Source organism: Pyxicephalus adspersus, chromosome 10 (genome assembly GCF_032062135.1).
Source record: "Pyxicephalus adspersus chromosome 10, UCB_Pads_2.0, whole genome shotgun sequence".
Lineage (NCBI taxonomy): Eukaryota > Metazoa > Chordata > Amphibia > Anura > Pyxicephalidae > Pyxicephalus > Pyxicephalus adspersus.
In genome coordinates, this window is record NC_092867.1 from 48,816,954 (window position 1) to 48,837,099 (window position 20,146).

Consider the following 20,146-nt stretch of genomic DNA (forward strand, 5'->3'; position numbering starts at 1 on the left):
ACCTTTCTTTCTTTGCTTCCTCACTATCTACCTTACTATCTACCCACCTCTTTACGTTTGTCTATGTTTGGGCTACCTACTTGATGTTGAGTTGACTGCTGGATTTTTTCTAATTGATGTTTAATTTCATTATGTTTGGAAACACAATTCAATTTTTTTTTTATTATTTACTGTTGATGAAATTATACCTTTTATCTTGTTTTACTATTGTTATTTCTGGTAGTTTCCCAACTATTATTATGCTATTGTATGCTCTTGTGTTTTTGTTTGTTTTACTACTTTCTTTTTTTTATTTAAATACATTGAAAAAGAAACTAATACCAACTAGTTCATACCTATATACATGTGCTTGAAAGTTTGCAAATCTTTTAAAATATACATAAACATAGGGGGGGGGGGGGCATTGCTATTATTGTCTGTCAACCATTCATTGCCTCCTCCATGGATATTAGTAATACAAGCCAAGAACTGCCAACTGCCAAAGAGAAAAATATAAGCACACCTAAACATTTTTTTATTGTATATGAATAACATTTCCATATACTCTTTAATTGTTTATAATGAAAATTATTTCCTTATGATTAAAGAGTATTTTTGCAAAATTGTGCCCTTATTTTGCAGTGTTATTTTGTTTTTTTTATCCCAATATATTTTTTATGTCTTGAAACATTTGTGAATGAATTCTTTTATGAGTGTTTGTATTTGTGTAAAGCTATCCTTTTCCATTTTTTTTTATGAGTGTTGCTTCCAATCTCCAAGGAGCCAATCAGGTGCCTATAAAAAGATTATCTGTATTAAGCACAAGTAATATATACACAGTCAGAGCTTTAACGCTTACAAATTGCGTTGCTGATATTAGCAAGCGGAGGAAGAGGCCTCTTGCTCCCTCAGTAATGCAGTTTGGGCAAAGTAATATCTTTATTGTTTTATGTTCTTTTTAAATATGTATGTGAATTTCTTAATAAATTAAATGCTGCTTTAAAACATAAGCCTGGACTATCCAGAAAACAATATCTGATTTCCCACATTCTATATTAATATATTTATTTGCATGTTTATATTTTTCATTTCATGCATATGAATATTTATATTTTTGTCTGTGTGAGAAATTTTAGAGATAAAAAAATAAAAATGTTTATTTGTACATCAAAGCCAGACTATGGCTTGGCTAGAAGTGAGCTCATTCTTCCTGTTAGATTAAGCGTTATTAAATTGATTTTAAATGCAAACAAATAATCAGCAATATGCATTCACTTGGTTTTCGCAGTATAGCAAGTTTAATGTACCTTTAGTGTAAGTTAAGTGATCATTGTGGCTGTGGCATTCTCTCCACACATCCCAGTCCCTAGACTTAACTGGCTCCTTTGTGAGGCTGCTACAGAGATGTGCAGAGTTTGTTGCTCAAAGAGAGATGACAGTGGAAGGAAGATCCGAAAAAAAACAGGTTCTACTGTCCTGATTGTCCCATGTTTCAAAATTTACCATACCCAGGATGTCTAATAGACCAATATGCAGTGTCTACTAATTTATAAATATTATTGAACCCTTGTTTGGACAAATCTCAATGTTTTTGATCTGATTACATTTTTAAATTAAATATATTGTTATTATATTATTTCATTATTTTTATAAGTATTATTTATAATTCTTTATAATATAATTTATGATTTGTTTTTTAAACTTTATCATGGCCTAGAGTTATTCCTAAGTATTACAGGCCTACAATATTAAACAACAAATTTACATGCAAAACAATGGACCGCTTTTGACATAAAAATACGGACATAGTTAGACCACCAGGGAGGTTAATCCCTTAACCTGCCACTCTCTTTATTAAGCACTCATATATGCAAAAATGGTAAAGTATCTTAGGCAAAGATCTACCACTGGAGCTATGGTTATCTGGAGCAGTATTTATCGTCCGAGGCAAGTTAGGAGGGACCCCCTTGGGCAATTTGCACAGGAATTCTTCTCCCCATGTGCTGCCCACCTCTCCCTCCTCCGTTTGATCCACAGCCCTGGCTGTGCATCATTGAGCCTCCCAGCATTTGCATATGGGGGGCTCAATAGTGCATTGCCATCTGGGTAGGCAGGATATACAGGTGTCCTAATAATGCTACCCTTGAAATGCTGCGCCCCACCCACTCACCTATCGATTGCTGTAAAAAGGTGAAATTTTCAGGGGACCCTGAGAGCTGATACTAAACCTAATTTAAGCCCCTGAACATATCAAGTTGCCAGATACAGGGTATCAAACATAAAATCCTAATAAATTTCAGGGATCTTTTGTCAATAAAGTGGACCTAAAGTAAAAATAAAAAAGATGACACCTTTATTTGCAAAGATCCCTGACGTATGCCGCTGTATTTGTTAAAAAAAAAAGAAAGTGCTGATCTCACTGCGTGTGTGAGATCCCCATCTTTCTTTTTTCAATGACAGGAAATCTCTCCTGCGCATGCCTGTTGTTGGAGCCCAAGCCTCCTGGGATGTGTAACATAATGGCCATAATGACAGAATGAGAGCAGCTTTGCCTTTTTGCTTTTTTTTTTTTTTTTAAAAAAGGTATTTAATGAAAAAAAAAACAGGGGTTATGTACCTTTCTCTATAAAGTAAAAATTGTGGTGATTGGCTATTTCAAGACTAGGGTCCCCAAATTGAGTTTGCATTGAGTTAGGGACCTCGGGGGCCACTTCCATGGTACTGCCAATTGTCTGTGCATTCATTCAGTCCTGACAGCCTCAGGGAAGCAGGATATCCAGCAAATTTTGGCATTATCCACTAAGCTGCACATGGGTAGCTCAGGTTTTTCTTACAAAAAAGACCGTGATCAGGCAGGAAAGTAAGGTTTATTGCAGAAGAGATATCACCTTTCTCTTCTGCAATAATTAATCTGTCCGATCACAGATTTTTATTGGCAGAACTACAGTCCCACTTGGTTTATTGCTGTAGGGATACAGAGACAGCACTGAAACGACAGCAACACCACCAGGCAGAACATATGCTTTTGATGTTTTATTTATATGCTCTCTAATAGACAATGACTTGAGTGTGAGAGTGTGAAAATCATCAGAATTCAAAGCCTGGTTCATTTAAGTAAAAGGTCAGGTGGTCAACAATGGCTATGGACAGTGTGGTAGTGTGTCCCTAAAATGTCAGGGAAAGTGTTAAAAAGGCTCCAGGCAAAGAGAGTGTTAGGTTTCTAGGAAGAAACCAGGTTCTTTGGAGCCCTGGAGCTTGTCAAGGGAGTGAAAGGGTGGGCTCCTTGGCCCAAACCAATCTTGACTGGGATATATGCACCTGCACTCAGGTGCAAGGTTAGTAGCAAGTAATCAGAGAGAGGGATCCAGGCCGAGCAGGAAGTGGCCTGTAAAGAGCTTGTGGAGGATCAAGCTAGAGGAGGTTGCTGTTGGTGCTGTTCTGTGAGAGAGAGCCCTGAGTATTCCAGGGAGGAAGTGGCCTGTAAAGGAGCTTGTGGGGAATCAAGCTGGAGGAGGTTGCTAATGATGCTGTCTGGTGGATGTGGACCTCTTTGTTTGTTTGCTAAACAGTGGGACTTTGTTTGCTGGACTCCAGGCTGGGGGATTGGACCTTCACAAGAGCCCTAGGTTGGACTTACCCTTACCGTGGGGTCATGCTGATGGACTGAGGACATTTCAAACCACTAGGCTGAAGTAAGCCTCTTATTTTTTATACTGACTTTTAGTGGCTGACACAAAGCGGTTTTGTTTAGTTTATCAATAAAAAGTGTTGTTTTTGGATGAAAGCTGTGTTGCTGCAGTCTGAGTTGATCCCCCAAACTTAACAACAGGCAGATATGCCATTCAGTCACCACTCACCCAGTTGTGCTGAACACCCTTCAGCCATGATTAAGTCTTCAGTTCTGAAGTTTAAGGTATCAAAGCTGGAATGTTCTCATTCACTATCATGGCCAAACACTGCCTGGGAAACAGTGAAGAGGCCTGTCTAGTATTTCGGGGCACCCTAGTATCTGAAAGGTCTCATCCTACAGCCTAGGAGACAAATAAGCATCTGGTTGGGTTGGGCCATTTTGCAGAGTATTAGCTGCCACAACCAACAAATAGCCCATGCTCACTGTATAGACTAAGAATATAGCATATTGACTACAAAACCTGAGCATGCTACCCTTTCCATGCAGATGCCTCAGCATGACTGTACATCTGTATGTGTTACTGTAAAGCTCAGGCTCTGCACCTTTTCATTTTTATCTTCAATTGAGTGAGTGACCTGCCTGAATCACTGTGGAGAGCCCCTCCACTGAATCGGGAGCATTTTGGCAGCATGGTGGATTGGTTCCTGAGACATTAACAGACTTGGTAAACCACCAGGATTACCCTATTGATTTCAGTGTTTCAGCCAGCCCCCCAGATCAGGTCCCTATATCCCCAGCAACTGCTTCAACTGCTCTTCCCCTAGTGCCTGTTAGTTTTAAGTTTAGGAAGAGCCTTTCCATCAGCTGCAGTTATTTAACCCTTCTCCCTACCAAACAAAGCTAAGGGGCAGAAGATTTAAATGTTTTGAGGAGTAATCAACTGCTTGCTGCTAACCCCACTCCCAGGGACTTCTAGTAGCAGGGGCACACCAGTGATAGCCGGGATGCTCAGGAAGGAGAGGAGATCATAGCACCCTGACCTAGATCAACTTTGCAGTGAGTCACCAGACTCTGCATATTATTGTTGACTGTTACAGGTAAATGTTATTTTATGAAGAAACCTGTTACTTGTAAATGTCTCTAAGGGTGCCCATCACTGTAAAACTGGTGAATGTCACTGTTATATCAATTACTGATGAATGACACTGTGACTATTCTACTTGTTACTGGTGAAGTCCCTTGTCACGTGGTACTTGTTAATGGAAAATACTCCAGTGACAGGTAAATTTACTAATTGTTAAACCTATTTCTTGTTTGTATCAGCCTGCTGTTATTATCTGCATGTTATTGAAGTTTACCTGTAAGTGGTAAAATCTGTCTGTTGCTGGTCTATTTTGAAGTCATTGATATCTGCCTGTCCCTGCAATTAATTGCATTACAATTACTATATGGTTAATACAGCATGTGTGTTTTGTTTTTTTTTAAAGACCCAAATTTTGTCTCAATACTCTTCAAATGTTACCAGATATAACAGTCATCCACACTCACATAACCTGTGACTATTACCTCCATAATCCTAGTCCAGTCGCTCCCGTGGTATCCTGTCATTTTATGCCACATATGCATTTTTTTTTTTTTATATGCCAGAAGGCTAAAAGTAAGGGGTCCTCCCCTTCCAATTAAAAACATTTTTTATTAAAAAGGGTAGACAAAACTTTTAGTGATAGGCTTGCTTTAGAGATTTCACAAAATACTACCAGAAGATGACCCGAGGGAAAATTCATCAGCCTGTAGGCCACATTCATACTACCAACAGAAGAATCTGTTACACACACACACTGTATACCTGGGACCCTACTGTTTACATCACAAAACATCTACAGGCCTATCTGTACTAAAGAAAATCCCCGTTTTTGTGGTAAAGTTTTTTTCTGCCACACTGCTCAAAATTTCCCCGCCTGGCACAGACAGCACAGCTGTAACGACACTCATTTGTTCCTTCAGATCCGTCTATACTCTGGTTTACATTCAATTTCTGTGACTCTCACGCCACCTAAAGGCTTATTAAAATAGTGCACCCCAATAGCCACATTTAAACTGGCTCTGTCTGGCTAATTACAGAAGGGACAGGGGATATGTCTTCTGTAATAAACCATACTTTCCTGCCTGATCTGTCTTTTTGAACTGGATGAGTGGTGACTGAATGGCATATCTGCCTGTCTACAGCCATTGTTGACCACCTGACCTTTTACTAAATTCAACCTGACTTGGAATGCTGATGCCTTTCACACTCTTCATGCTGTGAAGTCGTTGACTATTAAAGAGCATATACTGTAAATAAAGCATTAGAAGATTGAGTTCTGCCTGGTTGTGTTGCTGTTGCTTCAGTGCTTTATACCTCTCGTCTACAGCAATAATTCAAGTGGAACTGTAGTTCTGCAAATAAAAATCTGTCACCGGGCAGATTAATTAATGCAGAATTGGCAGGTGATATCTTTTCTACAATAAACCATACTTTCCTGTCTGATAACTGGTTTTTCTAAGTATAACCTGAGCTACCCATGTGCAGCTTAGTGTAAAATGCCAACATTTGCTGGATTTCCTGAATCCCCGGGGCTGCCAGAACTAAATGAAAGCTCTAATGATTTGCCCATTTTTGCTGCTAGCTTGATACTTGCACCAAAGATTTTTAAAATATGAACTATTCCCCCCCCCCCCCCCCCAAAAAAAAAAAAAAAAAAACTGTTCTGGATCCTGGAAGGTTTGTAGGACTTTGGGTGTAAATAAACTTCCATTCCAACTGTAACACAGCTCCCACTGTAACGCATGTAAGATCAATACATGTTTTAGGCCATGTTAAGGAACACAGTACATCATTTTTACTCATATCAATTACTTTTTGTATTTAACACTAAAAAAAATACAGAATTTGAACAACAGCATAGTGATTTGGAAGATTAGCAACTTTCCACACATAGATTGCAGCTCCCGTCCAATCTCCAACTAAAGAAACCACAGGAAAAAAGAGAAAACACAGATTTGAAAATCATAGGAATTCCAGAAAAGTGCAAAGAAGCAGATCTCAACTTGATACACAATATCATTCTATATTTGGCCTGCAAGACATCTCTTCTTTCACTTCCACCAAGTTGGAAGTGACATAAAAAATAATAGAAAAAATAGTAAATGAAAGCATAGGTCCTAATGTCAAAATAAAGATACCGGGAGAAAAAAAGGCAACCAAGTTGTTTGCCACTGGTAATGGAAAAAAAGTTAAGAAAGATATCCATTTACCCTAACAAGCTGGAGGCTGGGAATAAATGGCTTTCTTGTTAGTCCTCCTGACAACATACAGCTGGGTTAGTTCTGCCCCCTGATCTCCATAGGACCACCTTATCAAAGCTATAAAAGTAACCTCCCTCTGCCCTGCAGGTATTCTTTTTCTGTCCTTGATCCAGGACAGTACGTGCCCTGTCTCTTATACACATCTATATGTGTAAAAGCCACCTATCCAATAGAAAAAGGCCTTACCTCCAGGCCCCCTTGTTCTTTTTCTGTCCTTGATCTAGAACCAAGCATTTGTTCATAACTTTACTACATTCTTCACTAGTGATGGCTCACTGTGCTATTGTCATGAAATAATTACACTCTTTAACAGTTTGTCACAAGAGCATGTTCCATCCGAATGGCGTATTTTCATTGATTCCTTTGAAAGAAGTCTTACTGCATATTGGTAATTCCAAACCAAGTTTACCAATTGCCCATTCCCTTATCCAAAAGGAGTCCTAAGACAACATGAAGTTACTACTTGAAGCAATCCAGTATAAAAACACACCAGTGCAACATCTGTGGGAATCTAAAGGTCATTGGCTTGATGATGGGAATGCAAAAAGGATTCACTAATTATTGCTGTTTCCTATGCCTGTGGGGCAGCTGATCTAGGGGAGACCATTATGTCAATACCTTTAAGCCCCGAGCAAGCAGTGTCAAGTTTCTGCCTCTGGTTGATCCGCCTAAGATCTTTCTGCCACCTCTCCATATCAAGTTAGGCTTGATGAAGAATCTTGTAAAGTCCATGGGTAAACAAAACTCCATGGGTTTTTAGTACCTTGTTGAGAAGTTTCCAAACATAAGCACTGCAAAAATGAAGGAAGAGGATATTTATAGGGCAACAGAAGTCTGGTTTTTTGTCTGCAGGATGATGTTTTCAAACAATCTCTCTCAGCACCTGAGCTAGAAGCTTGGGATGCATTCAAGTGGCGGTTTGAAAATTTCCTCCTGTGAACAAGGAAGGAGTTCAGAACTTGCTTAATTTATACCAGAAACTGGGTTGTCGCATGTCAATAAAAATACATTTCTTGCACTCGCATCTAGAATTCTTCCCGGAAAATCTTGGTATGGTGAGTGACTAACAAGGAGAACGTTTTCACCAGGACATTCAGTTAATGGAGCACAGCTACCAAGGTTTCTGGAATGAAAGTATGATGGCTGACTACTGCTAGATGCTGTACCGTGACAATCCAGACAAAGAATACACAAGAAAATCTTACTCTAAGCATTTCTGAAGAAACAATGGTACCTGACTGACACTGTTCAGAAGATCTATACCACAGTGTGCCTTATTTTTCTTCACACTGAAGATGTGTTAACATTCACATCAATGGTGTTTACGTTTTAGTACAAAATACATGCACGTACAATGTTAACTATATTAGTACTAATAACGCAGGAACTGAACTGTAAGGGAAAAACTGACAGCGGATCTGAAATCTACTTGAAAAAATGATTTAGAAAAGTTTGCTGTGGTTTCTAATGATTATCAAAACTAATTTTTTGTTGACCTGTGTCATTAGATGTTAGTTAGTGCAATTTGGTACTAATATATAATCTCAAAACTACTCCAGTAGGGGTATGCTGTCTCCTAGCATCAGTCTTGTTCGGGACCATAAGCCTTTTGCATTTTGAAATACTTTTCTGTTTGGTACTTCTTTCTAGCTGCTATGCTGCCTGAAGAATTTTATTTGTAGGTTTTGTCTGTATTTAGTTTTGTGTAGGTACATAGATAAGATAGATCTCTCTCTATCTATACAGGAAAATGATGTCCACAGCTTTTAAAGAAAGCAGCATGGAGAGAATGAAGGTTTGTTGCAGGATTTAAAAATTTTACAGAGACATAAGTTTGATAGTGGGGCTGACAGCTCACTCTTTGATTTGGTGGCTCCCTTAATTCAAATCCTTAGGCAGGCTATCTAGGAAGAAATGGCCATTCTTCGGCTAGAGAAGTTTTATCCCACATTTTAAAAAGGAAAGTCCAGTTGTTTCCCACTTAGGATCCTCTGGATCAGTGTCTAGATGAGGACTTTAATTGAATCTACACCACAACAGGTCTGGTTGTTGACCAGAAATATTAGGATTGGTGTCATGTTGTTGAGGTGGGGAGATAAAACAGGTCCTTTATGCTGCCCAGATCCTATTGGAAGAAGGTTATACAGAGGATTCAGAGGGGGCAAATTGACAAGATGTGGAATAGATATCAGTAGCTATTTGTTCCATTCAGACCTCCCTAGTGAGATACTCCTTTGGAAGGCATTACTTAGGCTCTTTTTAGACTATCTGTCCAGATGTCAGATAGAAACAAGTTTGACCAAGTTTTCCAGTATTTAGAAAAGCATGTTGACACCCTGGGTGATTTCAGTCAAGATCGCTGAGATCCTGGTACGTTCACACAACAGTTCCAAGATAGAAGTGCAATGTGCTTCTATTTTATGTGCATAGAATGGGGCAAGCATCTGTGCTGCTTTCATTGGGAGAGCAAGAAAGTGGATTCTACTCCAAACTTTTCATAGTAAAAAGACATCTGATGGGTTTAGGTCATTTCTGGACCTGAAGGATTTAAATTCCTTTGTTCGCACCAGCAGTTTTTGTATGATAATATTTCAGATGACTTTGTCAGTTGTTTGTCCGGCTCATTGGATGATTTCAATAGATCTAGCAGAAGCTTACAGGTCTGTCTCAATTATGGAATGCCATCAGACATTCTTCCTGTCTGCTATGTTTCAAACACCTCCAGTTCACCTGTCTACCCTTCAGTCTTTCCACAACTCCAGGATGTTTAAGAAAATGTTTCTCACAGTGATAACCTTGCTCAGGGAATCACCCTGTGTCACTATTTGAATGAAGTTCTTTTGCTGACAATATCCAAAACCAAGTTGGAGAGTCACAAGAAGATAATTCTGCAAACTTTGACTCTAGTAAATCAGAATAGTCACTTATGGCCACTGCAGAGAATAGATATTTAAAAGATAATATTCATGTGAAACCTAGAACTCTCAAAGAGTTTGAGAGTTCGACACTGCTAGCAAGGGAATTATAATTATTATTTTTTTAATAATTACCAAGTATTTTCTATAGCGGCAACATATTACGTTGTGCTTTATAAAGTCCAGTCATGTCACCAACTGTCCCTCAAAGGAACTCACAATCTAATGTCCCTACCATAGTCCTATATTTTAATACAATCTAAGATCAGTTTTGGGGGAAAGCCAATTAACCTAACTGCTTGGAATGCAGGGTAATTCTGAGGCTGATGACATCTATTTTCATTGGTTGATGGTTAGGATGGCACATGTTTGGGTTCGAGTCGTGCTTCGTTGATCCTCCCGTTTGATGCTTGTTGGAGTAGAGCTACACTGTCAGTCAAGACTTAGGATAGTGGCCCTCTCATTGCAATTGTCTGGGGAAATGTTGCTGAGGCTAAGGACTAGGGATGCCAGTCTCAAAGGTTGGGGGGCCCACCTGTATGAGGCATCGCCTCTTGGTCTTCCTTTCAAAGATGGTCCTCTCCAATCTGCAGTCCTGTGCAGTTTTGAAAGCCTTTGATTTGCTCTTGTATCAGCAGGGAGTCAATGAATCTATAAACAGAACAGATCTTCTACATTGCCAAATAAGGTGGAACGAAGATTGTCTGTTTCCATCAAGTCACAGTCATACTGGTAAATACTGGCCCATGACCCTTTCACGAAAAAGTGGAACTTTTTCCCCTACTTTAGGTTTTAAAACCAATAGCACTGATCTTGAGAAGTCTACTGAAAATAAACAATGATTCAGAGAAAAGCAATAGAAGTTATTTCCTATTGGCCGAAATTACAAAGGGGTTAACTCTAATTTTGATGGCTACTTTTTTGTTTTTTCTTGCCAGGACTAATTTTTCCAGTACCAGTAGCAGTATTCTATTCCTGACTGCCTGGGACTGAATGCCTACTTGTTTAAGGGCAGAGGCTTCTAGTATCTGGCTTTTCTCTGAGGTAGCTGATAAACTGCTCAAAGCTTACAAACATCCATAAATAGATGCCATAATATATTGTTATATATAAGTTTTTATTCGAATAGTAGAATCAAGGGTTTTCTTTCTGTCAACCCACCACCAGCACAGGTTCCAGAATTTTCTGCCTTCAGCTTTGAATGAGGAACTCGGGAACCAACTTGTTTAGGTCCAAGTGTCAGCCCCCACAACCACCAAGTGAGTGGAACATATTTTGCTGTTTTTTCAAAGCAGTAGTGAAATTGAAGCCTTCAGAAACATTATTCTTTCAGCATAGGACTTGCCTCTGGTTCTACAAGTTCTCAGGGACCCCCTCTCTCCTTCCACCCATTCAAGGTATGTTCAATTAGAAAATGGACTTAGGTGATGATTTTCTTGACTACTGTTATCATGACAAGAGAGGTTTCAGAGCTAGGCTAACCCTCTTTGCCAGCCAGATTACATCTATCATTCAATGTCTTGTTTAAGGTGCATTCTGTGTATCACTCCAACTGGGAAGCAATTCCCCAGCATCATTTTATGAAGGTTCTCATGAACATGAGGAAGATTTTTTTTTTCCATTTACCTACAGAGAAACAAGTTTAAAGTTGTGCAAATTCAAGTCAGCCTCCTTAGCAGTCCTATGTGGAGCACAGCTGTATCTTTGACAAATCCTAGGGTTTCACATAACATGTGGCATGCTTACATGATGAGGGTTGATTCCATTTCAGGCAGTCAAGAGGCTTGTTAAAGAACACCTGCAGGGGAGAGGGAGGTTACTTTTATAGCTTTGGTATAGTGGTCCTATGGAGATCAAGGGGCAAAACTAACCCAGCTGTATTCTTGTCAAGAGGAATTCACAGGAAAGGAAAATGATAAGAAAGTATTACAACAATTTTGGATTTTGATTCAGGACATGTTATTCCTCGGTCCTATGTGTTCCTGAGAGGTTTCCATGTTCATAAATAGGATGTGGCATCCATGTTTATAATAGGTTCTACAACATGTGGTCAAAGCCACCTTTGCTGGATCCTGGAGCCATGTTGAATGAGTAACCCCCCTCCCCCCCCCCCCCATCACTAACGTGAGCTTTCTGTACTGCAGATGGAAACAGTCTGTCAGGAGGTAGTATTTGTAACAAAATAATGTCTTAATTTGCCAAACTTAAATCAGAAAAAAGAACTTGTATAACTTCCAATTCTAGAATATAGGAGAAGAGTAGGACATGGGAAGCGCAAGTATGTCTAAAGTGTGAGCTGAGAATGCTGTATTGGAGCAATTTATGACCTTGGACAAAACAGTGTGTCTAAATCAGAAATGGTCTGTTCTGGTGTGCATCTGGTGCAGATGGGAATAAATAGTGTGGTCTATGGTGGAGGGGTTCAGAATTCACCTAACCGAATAATTGATGTTTTCTGCATACATCATTTCAGATGATCTAATCTAGTAGCACATATTTAGTGAAGTGCACCAGATGTACCCAGCGCAGAGTCTGGGGCAAAATTGAAGTTTCCTCCACATATGAGAAGGCCTTCCACAAATTTCTCCAGTTTATCCAAAATTCCTTAGAGAAAACAGTTAGTCAAAATGTGGGGCATAGATGGATTCCAAGTCTACCAAGCCTGTCAGCAAGCAGACTTTTGACAAATAATATTTTGCTTCTGTGTCATATGTCTAGGAACATAAGACAGAGCTCGATATGCTTGCTCACTGTTTTGCTGGTGAAACAAATGGCTTTTAATCGAGTGGAGTTGGAAAAAACAGGACTCTGACGTTATGTATTTGAGAGTTCTGTCTGTTTGACAGTCAGTTTTTTGTTTTTAAATAGCTTTTTTCTTTTCCTTGCTAACCTCCTAAGGGGAAGTGGTCAAGGCTTCAGAGGTGATTTAGGTTCCTGTCAGAATCACCATTAGCTTGCTCACTGTTTGGCTGGTGAAACAAGTGGCTTTTTAATTAAGTGGAGTTTGAAAACAAAAGGAGTTAAATCCTTAAAGTAACCACAAACTGTAAGTAAACTTTTATACCTCCTTGTAAACAAACATTGTAACTGGGAAGATGAGTCATAGCAAGGTGGAAGGTTTGGTTCAGTGCACAGTCTGCCATATGTATGCACACATGGAGCAACAGCGCCTAGGTGAATACCACTGTGACGGATGTGAGCAAGTCGCCTTTCTGGTCTCTCGCATTGGAGAGCTGGAGAAGCACATTGCAACACTGAAATCACTGGATCACCTTGAGAGGGGTTTGCAAAGTTATATGAAGATGTGCAGGTGGCAGACCCGGTGGTGGCAACTCTAGATGTTACTGCTACCCCTAAAAGTCGGGAGAGCAGCCCATCTAGTAATGTTGGGGAGGGAAACGAAAGAAGGAAAAGACAATTGATAGTCATAGGGGATTCTATGATCATGAGGATGGATAGAATAGTTTGTCGCCCAGATCCCTTCAACCAAATGGTTTGCCGTCTCCTTGGTTCGGCATGTGATGGACCGAGTGGACAAATTATGGGGAGGTGCTGGACAGGACCCAGCTGTCTTGGTCCATGTTGGAACCAATGACAATATAGATGGAAGATCCTCCAGTTTAGGGAACTAAGTTTCAAGTTGCAGAAAAGGACCTCCAAGGCTATGTTCTCAGGAATATTGCCTGTGCCATGCGCAACACAGGAAAGGCAGAGGGAACTTAGACAGCTAAACGCATGGCTCAAGTCCTGGTGCAAAAGGGAAGGGTTTGGGTTCATAGAGCACTGAGCTGACTTTTCATTGGGGTACAACCTGTATGCCAGAGATGGTTTGCAACTAAACAAAAGGGGGTCGGCTGTGCTAGGGGAAGGATTTAGGGAATGGTTGAGGGATATTTAAACTAGAACAGTTAACAGTGACCCCTGACTAACCTTTCTGCCACCTTATTTACTGTGCCAAACACCAGTGGAGGGTGGATTAGGGATAGTTGGGGGGGAGGGTTATGGATAATTGTAAGGAACTTCCCATGTTACAAACAAACATTGGATTGTTTAGTACTAGTTGGACTGAAAAACTAAAGGGTTTGGCAAACAATGCTGGTAAATGCAGCAATGGTTTAAAGAGCCTGTTCGCCAATGCTAGAAGTATAGCAAACAAGATAGGGGAGTTGGAAACATTAATGAGTGAGGAGGATTTTGACTTGGTTGGTATTGCTGAATCCTGGCTTTGTTCTTCGCATGACTGCGCTGTTTTGTGTTATTCAACCGGAATGTTAGTGAATATTCGTAGGATTACCTTGTCTAGATTAGAGATAACAAACCACCCCCATTGTTTTGGGTTACGGTTAGGTGATATGTTTCTATTGTATAATTGATGTATTGTCTGTAAAATATTATTCTGTACTTGTACTTATAGTTTCACTGTAAAAAAGTTTCCTGACTCAGGGAACATTAGCAAATTTTATGACTAAACCTTTTGCCACAACAAATACCCTGTGTTTCTCTTCTCTTTACCACTTTTTGAACTACATTACTATAAGGGTATGTGGCCTCTTTTTGATTAATAGAGATTGATCAGCATTTTTGCTCCTTTTGTTTCAAATTGTGTTATTCAACCCCCATTGTTATTCAATGTGAGAAATGATCTAAAAGTGAATGTGAAAGAAGAAATTGCGGATGGAACAAGCAATGGGGTTGAGGCATTATGGGTGGAGTTAAATGTGGGATTGAATAACGCACAATTAATTATTGGAGTCTGCTATAGGCCCCCCACTGCCAAGGAAGAAATTAAAAATCAACTACTAGCATAGATAGAAAAAGCAGCAAAAAGTGGAAGTGTTTTAATCATGGGAGATTTCAACTACCCTGGCATTGACTGGAGTAATGACACTACAGGAACAGCAAAAAGAGGGAGGAAATTTGTGAATTTAATACAAGATAATTTTATGGTACAGTTTATAGATGCCCAACTAGAAAAGATACTCTGCTGGACCTAGTTCTTTCTATCAATGCAGAGCTTATAACAAATGTGCATCTAAAAGAGAATCTGGGTAGCAGTGACCATAATATGATTTCATTTAATATAGGCTGTAAACAGGAAGCAAAAACAAGAAAGATAAAAACATTTAATTTTAGGAGAGCAAATTTTCCATTATTAAGGGAGACCTCTGTGACTTGGACTGGGAGACAATATTGTGTTTAAAGAACACAGAAAAGAAATGGGAATGTTTCAAGTATGTTCTACAAAAACAAACTGAAAAATTAAATTCCAATGTGTAATAGGTTTTAATTTTAGCCTCAAACTTATGTGGCTCACAGCTGGTGTTAAAAAAAGCCATAAGGAACAAGAAAAGGACATTCCAAAAATATAAAAATGAAGGATTATCTTAATCATTTGAAACCTATAAAGAATTTAACAAACAATGTAAAAAGGAGATAAAATGTGCAAAAATTCAAAATGAAAGACAGATTGCAAAGGAAAGTAAGGCAAACCCCCAAAATTTTGTGAAATATATTAATAGCAAAAAGATCAGATCTGAGTATTTAGGCCCCTGAAAGGATGTTGCTGGGTTGGTAACTGAGGATAAAGACGAGGCAGATTTACTAGGGAACTACTAAGTTACTAAGGAAAATGACAGGGCTCCATCCCTTATTCATAATAGCAATGTCACTGCCTTAAATGAGTCACAATGGCTCAGAATTGATTTGATAGAGAAACAAGCTGGGAAAATTATGGTTCACAAAGTATCAGGACCTGATTGATTACATTCACATGTGCTCAAAAAGCTGAACTCTGTTATTTCAAAGTCAATATTTCTAATTTTTAGAGACTCTTTAGTCACTGGCAAGGTAACGATGGATTGGCGTAAGGCCAATGTATTTCCTATCTTCAAAAAGGGAGCAAAGTCATTACCAGGTAACTACAGACCCATTAGTTTAACATCCATAGTTGGAAAGGTTCTAGAGAGTTTGATAAAGAACCACATAGAGGAGTGATGGTCTGCAAAGCTTCAAGAAAGACAGAAGTTGTCAAACAAATGTGATCTTTTTATGAGGAAGTAACTAAACAGGTAGACAGTGGAATAGCAGTTGATATAGTGTACTTGGACTTTGCTAAAGCATTTGACACAGTACCCTACAGACGGTTAATATGCAAGTTAGGATCGATAGGTTTAAAAAAGTCAATCTATAAGTGGATAGACAACTGGCTTAAAGATCGCATCCAGAGAGTTGTAATTAATGATTCATACTCTGAATGGTCTAAGGTTATTGGTGGTGTACCCCAGGGTTCATTGTTGGGACCTTTACAGTTTAACATCTCTATAAATGATAGAATTTGGGATTAAAAGTACCATTTCTGTGTTTGCAGATGACGCCAAACTATGTAATAGAATTAAGTCCATACAGGATGTCTATAATCTACAAGCAGACCTGGATGTACTGTTTGATTGGGCAGCCAAGTGGCAAATGACATTTAATATAGATAAATGTAAAGTTATGCACTTGGGGGCTAACAACATGCATGCTTCATACTGTCTAGGGGAAATACATTGGGGGAGTCAGAAATGGAAAAGGATCTGTGGTTTCTGGTAGATCATAGACTTATTACCAGCATGCGATGCCAAGCTGCAATATCTAAAGCTAGCAAAGTACTTTCTTGTATTAAAAGAGGAATAGACTGCAGAGATGGAGACATTTATCCTGTCCCTGTACAAAGTATTGGTCAGACCACATCTGGAATATGAAGTCCAGTTTTGGGCACCAGTTCACAAAAAGGTCATTGTTGAATTGGAGAGAGTGCAGAGAAGGGCAACTAAATTAATAAAAGGAAGGGAGGAGCTCGGCTATGAGGAGAGATTAGCTGAACTGAATCTATTCTCCCTTGAGAAGAGATGTTTAAGGGGGGATATGATCACCCTGTATAAATTATATAAATGGTCCTGTCCATATGCAGAACTCTCTTCCCCATTATTCACGGTAAGATCATTACAAAGAACAAGAGGGCACTCTTTATGCGTCTGGAGGAAAAGTTTAAGCTCCAGATAAGGAAGGGATTCTTCACTGTAAGGTCAGTGAAAATGTGGAATCAGCTTTTGTAGAACAGACTTGAAACATTCCCATTTCTGTTCAGTGTTCTTGGAGGACAATATTGTCTCCCAGTCCAAGTCACAAAGAACCGCCCTTAACAATGGGAAATTTGCTCTCTTAAAATAAATTGTTTTTATCTTTCCTGTGTTTTGCTTCCTTACAGCTTACATTAAATGAATCATATTATGGTCACTGCTACCCATATTCTCTTTTATTTGTACATTTGTTATAAGCTCTGCATTGTTAGAAAGAACTAGGTCCAGCAGAGTATCATTTCTAGTTGGGGCTTCTATAAACTGTACCATAAAATTATCTTGTAATAAATTCACAAATTTCCTCTTTCCTTTTGCTGTTCCTGTAGAGCCATTACTCCAGTCAATGTCAGGGTAGCTGAAATCTCCCATGATTAAAACACTTCCACTTTTTGCTGCTTTTTCTATCTATGCTAGTAGTTGATTTTTAATTTCTTCCTTACCACTGGGGGGCCTTAAGCAGACTTCAATATTTGTGTGTTATTCAACCCCACATTTAACCATAATGGCTCAACCTCATCGCTTGTTCCATCTGCAATTTCTTCTTTCACATTCACTTTTAGATCACTTCTCACATACAGACACCACCACCCTTTTGTTTGACTCTGTTTTTGCTAAAGAGAGTATAACCAGAAATATTGAAAGCCCAGTCATGTGAAGAACAAAGCCAGGATTCAGCAATGACAACTAAGTCATAATTCTCTTCACTCATTAAGGCTTCCAACTCCCCTATCTTGTTTGCTAGACTTCTAGCATTGGTGAACAGGCTATTTAAACCATTGCTGCATTTACCAGAATTGTTTGCAAAATCATTTAGTGTTTCAGTACAACTAGTACTTAATAATCCAATGTTTGTTTGTAACATGGGAAGTTCCTTACATTCATAATCCACCCTCCACTAGTGTCTGACTCCTTACTAACCTTCCTGCCACCTTATTTACCTGTCCCACCCCCCTGTCCTAGTTTAAATATCCCTCCACCATTCCCCTAAATCTTTCCCCTAGCACAGCAGACCCCCTTTCATTTAGGTGCAAACCATCTCTGGCATACAGGTTGTACCCCAATGGATAGTCAGCCCAGTGCTCTATGAACCCAAACCCTCCCTTTGTACACCAGGACTTAAGCCATGCATTTAGCTGCCATTCCTATGTTGCGCAAGGCTCAGGCAATATTCCAGAGAACATAGCCTTGGAAGTCCTTTTCTTCAGCTTGAAACCTAGTTCCCTAAATTTTAAAGGATCCCCCATCTTCCATCTATATTGTCATTGTTTCCAACATGGACCAAGACAGCTGGGTCCTGTCCAGCCCCTCCCAGTAGTTTGTCCACTCGGTCCACCACAAGCCGAACCCTGGCACCAGTGAGACGGCAAACCATCACGAAAGTGATCCGGGGGACAAACTATTCTATCCGTCCTCGTGATCATAGCATCCCCTATGACAACCAATTGTCTTTTTCTTCCTGTGTGTCCCTCCCTACCACTACTAGATGTGCTGCTCTCCCGTCTGTTAGGGGTAGCAGTAACATCTAGCGTTGCCACCACTGGGTCTGCCACCTGCACATCTTCATATAACTTTGCAAACATGTTGAGGTGCTCAAACACAGGGCTGGCCTTCCTTTTCCAGATTAAGATCCCAGTTCTGAGATCCAGACCTCTTCTCCTTTTCTTGTCTGCGGTTAATTTGGTACGAGATTGGGCCTGGGCGAGGGTCAAACAGAGAATCTTAAGTTTTTTGCAGATAAAGTTCAGTCAGTCTTGGACTTCAGGTTGGGAATAGATGCAGGATGGAAACCATAGTTGGCAAAGATTGGTGACTGAGCAGCAGGAATGAATGGCATCATTATAAGCAAATTTAGCCAACGGAAGGAGGGAGCAACAGTTGTCCTTGGATGCTGAAGAGAAGCAGAGAAGGTATTGTTCAAGAGTCTGGTTGGTCCTTTCAGTCTGCCCGTTGGTCTGAGAGTGGTATCCTGAGGATAAGGAGATCCGGATCTGCAATTGTCAACAGAGCCAAAATCTGGAAGTAAACTGGACACCTCTGTCAGACAGTTTCATCATGGACTGCATGTAGTGCAGTGGAGACTGCGGTAGGAGTGCGCCTCATAGGGATAAAGAGCGCCATTTTTGTCATTCTATCCACCAACACGAGAATGGAAGTATATCCTTTAGGTGGAGATAGTTCCACAATAAAATCTAAAGAAAGCATGCCCCACGGGTGGGTTGGAATGGGTAAAGGATTGAGAAGCCCCCGAGGTTAAGTCATAATATTCTTGGAGCATGCTCATGTGGGACAGAATGTTACGGAGCATTTACAATCCTTTGGCATATCTGACCACCAGAAAGATTGTTTGAGCAGGTTTAGTGTCTTAGACACATCGAAATGCAATCTAACATGGCAGGATTTGAGGACTGACAACCAGAGATCCTTTGGCACATAGATCTTGTCCAATTGCCAGAAGGTCACTGTTCCATTGTAGATCAAGGATGCTATTGGTTTGCTCAGCCCTGGCAGTCTGCCTAATTTGTTCCAAAATGTCTGGTTGAACCATCAGGAAATTCTTTGTAGACAAATTGTTTCTGGAACAGTAGGGACCAAGTCTTCAGGGCAAGGCATGCAGTTTGATGTTCCTAAATCCTGGTCAAAAAGTTACATGAAAGTTGAATCTTAGAGAAGATTACTTAGCGAGCCTGCCTGGATCTAAGGCATTTAGCTGTTATCAGGTACTCAAAATTCCTATAGTCCTCTGTGAGGACCAGGACAGGTTGAGTGGCCTCTTGCAGCAGGTAGTCAGGTCACCAATATCATAATTTTTCTTTGCAAGACTTAGATTCTTTGAAAAGTAGGAGTGAAGTGGAGCTTTTTGTCCAAAGCGCTGAGATAGAACAGCACCTACTGCTATCTCCGGGGCATCTACCTCCAAGGTAAAGGGATGAGATGGATCGGGATGCCTGAGGATGGGTGCCGAGATAAAGAGCTGTTTCGGAGTTTCAAAAGCCTCCTGCGCTTATGACCAGAAAGAAAGTAGCTTGAGAGCCTGTGAGCTTGGTTATAGAAGAGACAATGGCAGAGAAGTTCCTAAAGAATTTCCTGGAAAAATGGTTAAGCCTAAAAATCGTTGGACTCCTTTCTTGTCCACTGGGGCCAGCCATTTTAGGATG